Source organism: Arachis duranensis, chromosome 1 (assembly GCF_000817695.3).
Source record: "Arachis duranensis cultivar V14167 chromosome 1, aradu.V14167.gnm2.J7QH, whole genome shotgun sequence".
NCBI classification, from domain to species: Eukaryota; Viridiplantae; Streptophyta; class Magnoliopsida; order Fabales; family Fabaceae; genus Arachis; species Arachis duranensis.
Window position 1 is genome coordinate 39,822,242 of NC_029772.3, and position 13,720 is coordinate 39,835,961.

The window sequence follows — 13,720 nt, forward strand, 5'->3', positions numbered from 1 at the left end:
TATAGCCTATGTTAACTCCAACGTTAGTGGCACTAACGTAACCACTAACGTTGCCTTGTAAATCTTCGCTAGCGTTATTGGGACTCACATTTCCCAATAACGTTGGCTTATAACCCTTCGCAAGCATTATTGGGACTCACCTTTTCCATTAACGTTGCCTTATGCCCTTTGTCCCTATGATAGAGTTCACGTTAGTGTAACTAACGTGGCTCTTAACGTGGTTATGCCTCACCTTCGAGAGCGTTAATGACACTTACCTTTGTCACTAATGCTCAAAGTGCCCCTACTCTCCATGTTAGAGCTCACGTTAACTAAGTTAACGTGGCCACTAACGTGGTAGTAATGTCATCTTCCAACGTTAGTGACAAAGGTGAGTGTCACTAACGTTGGCTCATCAATCTCAGCTCTACGTTAACTTTCACGTTAGTTATCTTAACGTGACCACTAACGTGGACAATGCTAGTTGATCCAACGTTAGTGACAAAGGTGAGTGTCACTAACGTTGGCATTGTTCCTCTCTTTCACGTTAGAGTTCACGTTAACTAAGTTAACGTGACTCTTAACGTGGCTCATTGCCAATTCTTGGAATGTTAGTGGTGTTCACGTTTACCTCTAACGTTGGAGCTTTTTTTTGTCTCCACGTTAACTACCACGTTAACTTAGTTAATGTGGCAATTAACGTGGGCTTATGATGGCTTTGCGGGCGTTATTGGTGATCACTTTTCTCCTTAATATTGTAAGCTATTTACCATTCCACGTTAGTGGTCACGTTAACTAGATTAACGTGAGTACTAACGTGGTTCTTCCTTGCTTTCTTTGTTCTGAAATCAAGCAAATAATGTGCATCAAAGCTCTAACCAAAGTCATGATATTATGCATCATCAATTTATCATTCAATTCTAGCAAAATCCTCATGAAATCATGTGAAATTCACAATAGTTGCTTGAATCAAGGTGTAAGTGTATTTTCATCCAAAACTTGCCTTATTCACTAAGAAAATGCATGAAACTACCTTAAAATAGTAAAGAAAATGTCAGTGAAACCGGCCTAGATGCCCTGGCATCACAACACCAAACTTAAAGCTTGCTTGTCCCTAAGCAAGTACTGAAACATAGGTAGAATGAATGAAAGAGCAAGAAGATAATATAGAAGTAGAATTCCTGGTTTATGGGGTTTCATGCATAGCAACTTAGGTTCTTTCCTTTTCTAGGTTTCAGGCCTTTATCAAGTCCTTGGTCACTCTCTTGATTACATCCTTTGAGACTTCTTAATTGTTGATCCTTCCTTCTTTCCAAGGTTTATTACATTCTTCTTTTGGCTAAGTGCTCTGTAAGAGGGCGACTCTTTATGATAAGCTTTCAGTCAACACTCTTGAGACCTTGGTGTCCAGCACCTCTTTGGGTTACTAAGTGTTCTGTAGCGAAGGTCACTCTTGATAGTGGACTTTTAGCTGATAATCCCAGATCAATTAATCCAAGTTACCAAGTGATGAGGCACCCCTAAGTGCTTATTCATCCAACATATCCCTTGCACATGAACACCACAGACACATGCCTCAATCTTAAAACCCTTGGTGCCTAGCATTGTTTCTTATTGTGTTTCTTTCCTTTTCACTTTTATTGCTCTTTCTCTTTTCTTATTGGGATCTTATTATTTAGTTAGTCTCATAGGATATGTTTCAAGCATAGGATTCAGGGTAGATAGTTGCCTTCTTTCCTTGTTTGGTGAACCAACTTATCTTACTAATCATCCTACCACAAACATTCAGAACCTACTTCATGAAATAACTCCACTATTGTTCTTTTCGTAGCATTTTCTTTTTTATTAACTTAATGGACAAGCATACAAGTAAGAAAGGTGGAAGTGAACACTAGAGACATTAAGCTCAATAAACATAGACCTACGCAATGAAAAGCTTAAATGCAGAATTGAAAATCCTAAGCTACTCATGGAAGCATGTTCTATTCATACATGATTTTCCTTATTTAAAGCTGTGAATTAGATAGAACTAAGAAGGAACTTCACCACCTTTCACTTATTGGCATGCTCATGTTCTTCTGCTTTCTTTCCCTCTTTAAGTTCACTTTGTCCGCTTGTGCTTCCTCTCATCCGATTCATTCTAGCTATTTTCCAATCTTCTAGTGCCTTTCTTACTGACTCATGACTTTGTTCGGCCCTTTCGCGCTCCACTCGTGCTAATTCATCCTTTACATCCTTATATTTTGTGATCCCAGGATGCAATACAGGTAGTTGTCCGACTAGGTACCCAAGCCTGGCTTGGGTATTCACATGATATCCAGTCTCACTCATGTAGACTCCTTTCGAGAATGCTCTGTATTCATTGAAAAGATCTGCTTGTTCTCTTTATTTCCTATGCATCTCATGAATGTGTGCACCTTGATGTGCTTGGATGTTGATTAGCCTTTGGATGGCTTCTTGTTGTTGATCTTGCTTCTGGTTCAGGTTATGGAAGGATTCACTCTATTGTCTCCCTTGTTCCAATTGCTGGTCCATCAATTATTTTTGCCATTTCCCTTGCTGATTCATCCATCTAGAGACTGATTCTTCTTGGCGGTCCATTAATTGCATTTGAAATTCCTTTTGTGCCCCCTGATTTTCCATGCATTGCATAGATAGAGTATCAATAGTCTCTTGTAATTGGTGCATGCTTAAGGTGGCTGGGGTTTGCTCCTGTGGATGTTGTCCTTCTTTAGCTTGATGGGCTGGCCTCTTTCTTACCCTTCGTTGAGGTAGTGGAGTTGCAGCAGCATGCATCCAATGATAAGTGATGGGAAGGCCAACCTTTATCCACTCGGGGTTTTCATCCTCGAATATCACCCTAGCCTGATGCAAAGACGGAGAATAGTGCTGGGATAACCCAACTTTCCTCCAAAATCGCTCTTCTCAGCAAACTTCCGAATGCCTTGGGCTATGAGTTCATGAACCTTGATTTCTCCTCCCTTCATTAGGCATTGCACTATTGTTTCTCTCTTAAGGTTTACCTCTGAGTTATTTCCGGCTGGGAGGATGGATCTCCTTACGATTTCAAACCAACATTTAGCCCCAGGGAGGAGATCTCCTCTTTTTATAAATCTGGGTTTCCTATTGGGGTCTCTGTCCCAATCTGCTCCTTGCACACAGATATCCTGTATAATCTGGTCGTGGTTGGGTTTGTTGTCCATTCTTGAGTGGTAGCTCTCCTCTGCAAAGGGTATGCTTCGCAACTTCAGCACTCTCATGATGCTCATGGGACTAAAATCCACCATGACCCCTCTCACGAAACTTATATAGGATTCATCCGCCTTATCCTGTCTAACTTCATTTGCATAGAACTCTCTCACCAGAGTTGCGTTCACCCTTGTAATCAGATCGGTAAGGAGTTGCCATCGACATTTTTCCACCTTTTCTGTGATTTCTAGGCACTCAGTTCGTGTGACTTGAAAGCCTAATTCATATATGATTTCTTTATCAGCCATCCACCCAAATTGTAGTGCATGGTAAAAGGTTCTAAATCGCTTTTCATCAAAAGGAGGCTGCTCTATGGGTCCTTTCTCTTTTTGTCTTTTCGAGCTTGATGATGCCACGTAAGATGGTTGATATGTTTGTTACTCACAAGATGGCTAGGGAGGAATGTATGGAACTTTCGGTGGATGATACAGTGTGTGTGTCTGAGAGAAGGAAGGGAGAGGAATGATAGTATGAAGTGTGTACGGAGAGGTTGTGTGAAGGGGTTTATATAGGAAGATGGAAAATGATTGAAGGGTGTGGATTGATGGTGTTATTTGATAGTGGACGGTTGGGGTTTGGTATTGAATGAGCATAAGGATCACCTCTTTTATGAGGGTCTTGGTTCGGTCTCCAAAGCTATCCAACTCCGAATGTTGCATGGCAACACTTCCAAAGATATTCCCCTTGAAGACAAGTGTGAGATTTTCTTGGTATAGTGGCCGAATCTCCCTTCCTTAATTGTCCTATCAAGTACCATCAATGTCCCTTTTGATTCCCTATACACGAAAAAAAGGAATGCAAATGGTTAATTAAAATTTTTGGTGGGAAAACTTAAGGTGTGAGCTAGCTAAAAAAATTATCTTTTTCTTTTGTTTTTAAATGACTAAATGCTTTCCATGAATGCAAATCAATCAACCACTAAATTTTCCATGCATGCAACGTTGGTACACCAAACTTGTTTGTGATCATATGGTGCAACTTAATTTTACCTCATAAAGTGTGTTCAAGCCCACTTGGTGTGCCTTGAACACCAAACTTATCATGTACTATACGCTCCATGTAAAGGGGTCTTATATTGGTCGTCAAAATTGATTTAAAAATCCATGAAATTTGCCTTATTACTACTATTAGAAATTAAAGGAATAGGGCATAGAACATGGGTTGCCTCCCATGAAGTGCTTCTTTAGCGTCATTAGCTTGACATTTGGTCCTTGTCAAGGTGGCTGATAGTGCTTGAAATCTTCCCCCCTTGCAGTGAACCTACGTCCATTGGCCTTGTTGATAAGCTCCATATGCTCTAGGGACAAGATTTTGTTGATGGTGTACACTGGAGGAAGCTGGGATGGAATAGTGGGGATGTGAGGTGGTATAGATGGGAAGTATGTAGAGACCACTTCATCTCCTGGCGAGAAATCTTCTGTAGGGATTTTCTTCTTTTTCCATCCCCTTGGGACCTTTTTTCTTGTGTCTGTTGATGCCAACTTGTTCCTTGTGGTTTCTTTTTTGAGAATGGTTTATTGTCTATTTCATGTGATTCTGGTGGGTCTGGTTCCTTTTAGATTACACTTGGCTGTTGCTCCTTCTGATCACATTGGTTGTTAACCATAGGAGTCCTTATGTGTGGTGCTTGTGCTTCCTTGTTTGGCTCCTCCATCAGCTCTTTGTTATCATGATCTACTTCTTGTGAGAGGTTGAAAACATTGAATGTGAGCTGATCATCATGTATTCTCAACACTAGCTCTCCTCGTTCCACATCTATGAGTGCTCTGGCTGTGGCTAAGAATGGCCTTCCCAGAATGATGGGGTAAATAGGGTTCTCATCCATTTTCATGACAACAAAGTCTATGGGGAGGAAGTAGTTTCCAACCTTCACTAGCACATTCTCAACCACTCCTTTTGCCTATTTTTTAGTTTTGTCAGCCAACTTAATGATTACATCTGTGGGTGTTAGCTCATTGATTTGAAGCTTTTTCATGAGGGATAGAGGCATTAAGTTGATGCTCGCTCCCAGGTCACAGAGTCCTTTATCAATCATTGTTTCTCCTATGGCACAGGGAATATGGAAACTCCCTGGACCATTCTTCTTTCTGGGTGGTCCTAGTTGAATGAGAGCACTGCAATCCCTATTCATCTTTATTATTTGTCCACCCTTCAATGAACTCTTTCTGGCTAACAGCTCCTTTATGTACTTTATGTAGGAAGGCATTTGCTGGAGGGCTTTAATAAATGGTATATTTACATCAAGAGATGCAAACATGTTGAGGAACCTTGAATACATTCTCCCTGCTACACCACCTTTAAGCCTTTGGGGAAAGGGTGCATTGACGTTGGAATTTTTGCTAGCAAAGAATTTTATAAAAATATTCGCGTTGTAGATATAGTTTCTAAACCAACAAAAATCCTTTTGTGCAAACGTTTTGGTTGTCACAAGTAACAAACCCTTTTGAAATTGATAACCGAGTATTCAAACCTCGGGTCGTCTTCTCAAGGAATTGCAGGGAGGTATGTTCTTATTATTGGCTATGAAAAAGGTAAAATTGGGGTTTTTGGAATTTGGGCAATGGGCACAGGTATATTTTCAAAACAATAAAAAAATAAATAAATAACTGTAAAATAAACTCTTGGCAAGGTATAAGAACGGGAAGTCCTATTCTTATCAATTGCGATGAGAATTGGATTTTTCTCCCACTTTGTTAACCTCTAACTATGAAGGTAAGTTAAGTGGATGAATTAATTTTGATTCCTCAGATCCTAGTCTTTTCTTGGGAAAAGTCAGAGTTATTGGAACTTGAATTAATGAAATGAAGAAATCCAATTTTCAATCAACAATGAGTTTGATAACTCAAGAGTCACCAATTACTCAACCAAAGCCAAAAGGGTAACAGGAAAATCCAAATTATTTATATAAATAAAAGACAACAATCATCAATCTGAAATACCTCAAATAACATTAATTCAAATAATAATCTGTATCATGGAAACATTAAATAGCAAAAGTAAATAATCAATCCAAAGTAAAATAAAATAAAAGGGAGCTTAAAACAAGGAAACATTAAACCTGGGATTGAGAGTCACTCCTAAAACTAAGAGAAGTCCTAAATCCTAATTTCTAAAAACTCTACCTAAATCCTAAGAGAGAGGAGAGAACCTCTCTCTCTAAAAACTACATCTAAAACATGAAAAGTGAATTATGAAAAGCATGATGAGTTTCTGCAAGTTCCCTGACTTTAATCTGTGTTTCTGGGCCAAAAACTGGGTTGAAATGCGGCCCAAAATCTCTGCCAGTGACTTTTGTAATTCTGCAGATCGCGCTCGCCACGCGATCGCGTCATCCATGCGGACGCGTCATTCGCGTTTTTTCCTGCCACGCGTTCGCGTCGTCCACGCTTCCGCGTCACTTGTGCTTTTCCAATCCGCTCGGTCGCATGAGCCATGCGGCCGCATCACTCTGATTTCTTCTATTTCATGCGGTCGCGTGAGCCATGCGACCGCGTGACTTTTCGCTGGTCATCTCCTCAATTCCTTGTATTCCTTCCATCTTTGCACACTTCTTCTTCATTCTCTAAGCCATTCCTGCCCTATGAAGCCTAAAACACTTAACACACAGATCAAGGCATCGACTGGTAATAAGAGAGGATTAAGATTAGCTAAATTAAGACCAAAGAAGCATGTTTTCAATCATGTAATAATTTTAGGAAGGAAATATAAATACATGCTAATTATATGAATAAGTGGGTAAAGATCATGATAAAACCACACAATTAAACACATTGTAAACCATAAAATAGTGGTTTACCATGCATATGGTTCCAGTATCTCCCTTCTCTTCAGTTCTTCCTTGAGTGTAGGTTGGGGTGCATGGTCTCTTTCTTCCTAGTTTCCTTCTTGACTGTCTTGGATGTGTTCTACTTCCTTCATACTCCTCTCATCACTTGTGGTGATCATCTTACATTCTTCCCACCTTACTTTCTTTGTTTTTCCCCTTGGGTTCTTCTCCGTGTCACTCGGAAATCCATCAGTGGGTTTGGGAATTTGTTGGGATAAATACCCTACTTGGGACTCCAATCTCTTGATGTTTTCTCCTTGGTTTTTGATATTAGCTCGCACTTCTTCCTTAAACACCTTGTTGTCTTGGACTTCTCTACATAAATCTTCAAGTAGAGTCTCAATTTTTGAAAGTCTATCATCCGTTAGTGATGGTGGATTGGGGTTAGGTGGTTGAGAATGGTGGTTAGGTGGGTGTTGATAGGATCTCTGTGAGATATGTTGGTGAGTTGTATTATTGTTGGAGTTGAAGTTATGGCGTCTCTAGTCTTGACCTTGGTCTTGTTTATTTCCCCAACTAAAGTTGGGGTGATTTCTCCATCCAGAGTTGTAAGTTTTGGAGTATGGGTCATGAATTTGTCTAGGTGAGTTTCCAACATAGTTGGCTTGTTCCCAATCACCTTCTTCTCCTATATTCACTCCTTCTTGAGCTGGTGATGAAGTGATGACTGCTGCAACTTGGTTTTCCTCCACCTTCTTGGTGAGATCTGCTAGCTGCTTAGTGATCATCTTATTTTGAGCTAGCAATGCATCCATATGGTTCAGCTCCATTACTCCTTGAGTGTTACTTCTTTCAGAGGCATAGAAGTAGTCATTCTCAGCTACTGTTTCAATGACATCTATGGCTTCTTCAATGGTTTTTTTCTGGTTTAGAGAGCCTCCTGATGAATGATCTACAGCCTTCTTTGACCATAGGAAAGACCTTCATAGAAAATGTGAAGTTGAACCCATTTGTTGAACATATCCGGTGGGCATCTTCTTGTTAAGTCCTTGAACCTCTCCCATGCCTCATAGATAGTCTCACCATCTTGTTGCCTGAAAGTCTGTACCTCAGCTCTCAGCCTATTAATTCTTTGAGGAGGGTAGAATCTTGTCAAAAATTTGTTCACCACATCTTCCCAATTTGTTAAGCTCTCCTTTGGAAAGGATTCGAGCCACTTGGATGCCTTGTCCCTGAGTGAAAAAGGGAACAACAATAGCCTATAGACATCCGGGTGGACTCCATTAGACTTCACAGTGTCACAAATTCTCAAGAAGGTGGTTAGATGTTGATTGGGGTCTTCTTGAGCACTTCCTCCAAATAAGCAGTTGTTCTGAACAAGGGTGATGAGCTGGGGTTTTAGTTCAAAAATGTTGGCATGTATGGTGGGCTTCTGTATGCTACTTCCACAGTTTCCTAGATTTGGATTGATGTAGGAGCCTAGAACTCTCCTTTCTTGCCCAACATGGTTTGCAGGGCCTTCTCTAGCATGGTTGTGAGCTTCTTCTTCATGATTATTTTCCAAGTTCTCTTCCATGTTGGGTTCAAAGTACTCTTCCTCTTCCTCAGCACCAACAACTCAATTCCCTCTTGCTTCCCTCCTTAATCTCTAGAGGGTTCTCTCAGGTTCTGGATCGAAGGAAGTTGAGGTCCCCCCTCTTCTCCCTGTCATACAACTAACAAAACATGCATCAAGAGATAAAATGAAGAGGTTATTCTTGTTAGAGTGATTGTTAGTGTGAGTGATGCAAATTATCAAACAGGCAGTGGGTTAGTGAGCAGAATTATAGATAATAACAAAGAAAGAAAGAAAAATAGAGAGTGTATAGAGGATGAGGAAGAAGTTAAACAAAGTGAAAATAAATGACTGAATAAAGTAAACAAACAAAGGAAAAATGCCCAATCTAGTGAGCTTTCAACTTAATCATTGTTGATACAAAATCAATCCCTGGCAACGGCGCCATAAATTTGATGCGTGAAAACTTGTCTCTCAACAAATTTCCTTCGGCAAGTATACCGAATTTATCGTCAAGTAAACACTCACAATAGAGTGAGGTCGAATCCCATAGGGATTGATTGGTCAAGCAACTTTAGTTGGAAGAGTATGCTAGTTGAGCTAAACAGAGTGTAGTTTGAGAATTGTAGAAAATTAAATGACGGAAAAGTAAATAGCAGAAAATAAAGTGCATAATCTTAAATGGGGATTTGGGATAATGAGCATGAAAATAAATGACAGAAAATAAAGAGAATGGGTAAGATCAGAAATGGGAAATTCATTGGGCTCAGGAGATGTTGTATTCTCCGGATCAAGTTCATTTTCATCTCTTCCTCAATCAATGCATCTATTGATCTCCTTGGCAATCTTAGGTGATTAGATTCCAATTCCTTGGTAATCCAATCTCTCTAAGCTTGAACAATTGCCTAATTCCTTGATTTAATTGCTCATGGGAAGAGATGAAGTATGGTCACTGATTATACCACATGTATTTCCAAATCAAAGTGTTGGGAGGATTACATGTCACTATATCCGCCCAGACCCCAATTTGGTCCAACATGAGAAAGCATTTCTAGCATGATCTCCTCATCCCTTTTCCACGGCTAAAAAGAGATCCAATTATAGAGAGTTTCTTTTTCAAGACAACTAACTAATTGAATTAAGATCGAAAGCTTTCTAGTAAATCAAAAGAGAATAAAGAAAAAGAGAATGAAAACTATAATTGATCCATCAAATTACAACAGAGCTCCCTAACCCAATGAAAGGGGTTTAGTTGTTCATAGCTCTAGAAATGAAAAATGGCAGAAAATAATACATCCCAGCTAAAAGTGCAGAAAAGTAAATATACAGACAGTAGTTCTCCAAAGTGCCAAGCTCCTCTATAGTTCAAAACTACTCCTATATATACTAATCCTCTTGATCTTCTAGTGAGTTCTTCAAGTCTTGGATGTGGGCTTTGGATCTGGAGTTGAAGCAGTTCCAATCTTTAGTGGGCCCAGCTTGCAGAGAAGTATGAATTAGGCATGGGCGTTAGTGAAGTTAACGTTACGTGACATTGTGGGTTCGAGAACGTTAGTGGCAATCACAATTTTCACTAACGTTCCAACCTCATATAGCCTACGTTAACTCCAACGTTAGTGGCACTAACGTGACCACTAACGCTGCCTTGTAAATCTTCGCTAGCGTTATTGGGACTCACATTTCCCAATAACATTGGCTTATAACCCTTCGCAAGCATTATTGGGACTCACATTTTCCATTAACGTTGTGCCCTTTGTCCCTACGATAGAGTTCACGTTAGTGTAACTAACGTGGCTCTTAACGTGGTTATGCCTCACCTTCGAGAGCGTTAGTGACACTTACCTTTGTCACTAATGCTCAAAGTGCCCCTACTCTCCATGTTAGAGCTCACGTTAACTAAGTTAACGTGGCCACTAACGTGGTAGTAATGCCATCTTCCAACGTTAGTGACAAAGGTGAGTGTCACTAACGTTGGCTCATCAATCTCAGCTCTACGTTAACTTTCATGTTAGTTGTCTTAACGTGACCACTAACGTGGGCAATGCTAGTTGATCCAACGTTAGTGACAAAGGTGAGTGTCACTAACGTTGGCATTGTTCCTCTCTTTCACGTTAGAGTTCACGTTAACTAAGTTAACGTGATTCTTAACGTGGCTCATTGCCAATTCTTGGAATGTTAGTGGTGTTCACGTTTACCACTAACGTTGGAGCTTTTTTTTGTCTCCACGTTAACTACCACGTTAACTTAGTTAACGTGGCAATTAACGTGGGCTTATGATGGCTTTGCGGGCGTTATTGGTGATCACTTTTCTCCTTAACGTTGCAAGCTATTTACCATTCCACGTTAGTGGTCACGTTAACTAGATTAACGTGAGTACTAACGTGGTTCTTCCTTGCTTTCTTTGTCCTGAAATCAAGAAAATTAAGTGCATTAAAGCTCTAGCCAAAGTCATGAGATTATGCATCATCAATTTATCATTCAATTCTAGCAAAATCCTCATGAAATCATGTGAAATTCACAATAGTTGCTTGAATCAAGGTGTAAGTGTATTTTCATTCAAAACTTGCCTTATTCACTAAGAAAATGCATGAAACTACCTTAAAACAGTAAAGAAATGGTCAGTGAAACTGGGCTAGATGCCCTGGCATCACTGAGTCACAATCTGAAAAGGTTCACCCAGTCATGTGTCTGTGGCATTTATGTATCCGGTGGTAATACTGGAAAACAAAGTGCTTAGGGCCACGGCCAAGACTCATAAAAGTAGCTGTGTTCAAGAATCAACATACTTAACTAGGAGAATTAATAACACTATCTAAACTCTGAGTTCCTATAGATGCCAATCATTCTAAACTTCAAGGGATAAAGTGAGATGCCAAAACTGTTCAGAAGCAAAAAGCTACAAGTCCTGCTCATCTAGTTAGAGCTAATATTCATTGATATTTTGGGACTTATAGTATATTCTCTTCTTTTTATCCTATTTGATTTTCAGTTGCTTGGGAACAAGCAGCAATTTAAGTTTGGTGTTGTGATGAGCGGATAATTTATACGCTTTTTGCCATTGTTTTTAGGTCGTTTTTAGTAGGATCTAGCTACTTTTAGGGATGTTTTCATTAGTTTTTATGCAAAATTCACATTTCTGGACTTTACAATGAGTTTGTGTGTTTTTCTGTGAATTCAGGTATTTTCTGGCTGAAATTGAGGGACCTGAGCAAAAATCTGATTCAGGCTAACAAAGGACTACTGATGTTGTTGGATTCTGACCTCCCTACACTCGAAATGGATTTTCTGGAGCTACAGAAATCCAAATAGTGCGCTCTCAACGACGTTGGAAATTAGACATCCAGAGATTTCCAGCAATATATAACAGTCCATACTTTGTTCGAGTTTAGATGATGCAAACTGGCGTTCAACGCCAGTTCCATGCTGCATTCTGGAGTAAAACGCCAGAAACACGTCACAAGCCAGAGTTAAACGCCAAAAACACGTTACAACTTGGCGTTTAACTCCAAAAGAAGCCTCTGCACGTCTAAAGCTCAAGCTCAGCCCAAGCACACACCATAGATTAAGGTATAGAGCTCTGCTGTACCTCGAGTATTAATGCAATTACTACTATTTTCTATTCAATTCAGCTTATTCTTATTCTAAGATATTCGTTGCACTTCAACATGATGTATGTGATGATCCGTGACACTCATCATCATTCTCACCTATGAGCGCGTGACTAACAACCACTTCCGTTCTACCTTAGAACGAGCGAATATCTCCTGGATTCCTTAACCAGAATCTTTGTGGTATAAGCTAGAATTATTGGCGGCCATTCTTGAGAATCCGGAAAGTCTAAACCTTGTCTATGGTATTCCGAGTAGGATTCATGAATGACTGTGACGAGCTTCAAACTCGTGATTGTTGGGCGTAGTGACAGACGCAAAAGAATCAATGGATTCTATTCCGACATGATCGAGAACCGATAGATGATTAGCCGTGCTGTGACAAGAGCATTTGGACCATTTTCACTGAGAGGATGGGAAGTAGCCATTGACAATGGTGATGCCCTACATACAGCTTGCCATGGAAAGGAGTATGAAGGATTGAAGGAAGGTAGTAGGAAAGCAGAGATTCAACAGGGACAAAGCATCTCCAAACACTTATCTGAAATTCCTACCAATGATTTACATAAGTATCTCTATCTTTATTTTATGCTTTATTTATTATTAATTTTGAAAACCTTTATAACCATTATAATCTGCCTAACTCAGATTTACAAGTTGACCATAGCTTGCTGATGAGCGGATAATTTATACGCATTTTGGCATTGTATTTAGTATGTTTTTAGTATGTTTTAGTTAGCTTTTGTTATATTTTTATTAGTTTTTATTTAAAATTCACTTTTCTGGACTTTATTATGAGTTTGTGTGTTTTTCTGTGATTTCAGGTATTTTCTGGCTGAAATTGAGGGACCTGAGCAAAAATCTGATTCAGAGGCTGAAAAGGACTGCAGATGCTGTTGGATTCTGACCTCCCTGCACTCGAAGTAGATTTTTTGGAGCTACAGAAGACCACTTGGCGCGCTCTCAATTGCGTTGGAAATTAGACATCCAGGGCTTTCCACCAATATATAATAGTTCATACTTTGCCCAAGATTTGATGGCCCAAACCCGCGTTCCAAATCAGCTTCAGAATTCCCGGCGTTTAACGCCGGAACTGGCACAAAAGTGGGAGTTAAACGCCCAAACTGGCACAAAAGCTGGCGTTTAACTCCAAGAAAAGTCTCTACACATGAAATCTTCAATGCTCAGCCCAAGAACACACCAAGTGGGCCCGAAAGTGGATTTTTACGTCATTTACTCATTTTTGTAAACCCTAAGCTACTAGTTATCTATAAATAGGAACTTTTGCTATTGTATTTTCATCTTTGGATCACTTTAGATCTTCGGATCATCTTTGGACGTCTAGTTCTTAGATCATGGGGGCTGGACTCTCGGCCATGCCTAGACCTTGTTCTTATGTATTTTCAACGGTGGAGTTTCTACATACCATAGATTAAGGTGTAGAGCTTTGCTGTACCTCGAGTATCAATGCAATTACTACAATTTTCCATTCAATTCAGCTTATTCTTGTTCTAAGATATTCATTCGCACCCAAGAACTTGATGAATGTGATGATTATGTGAC

The 13,720-nt window shown here is 39.8% G+C and overlaps 1 non-coding gene across 1 annotated transcript; it reads left to right on the plus strand.

Annotated features, from left to right (window-relative positions):
• The first annotated feature begins 8,015 nt into the window (after positions 1–8,015).
• On the plus strand, positions 8,016–8,117 carry LOC127742587 (small nucleolar RNA R71). Its single transcript, XR_008003930.1, has one exon. It is a non-coding gene; the product is annotated as a small nucleolar RNA R71 (small nucleolar RNA).
• The last annotated feature ends 5,603 nt before the right edge of the window (positions 8,118–13,720 follow it).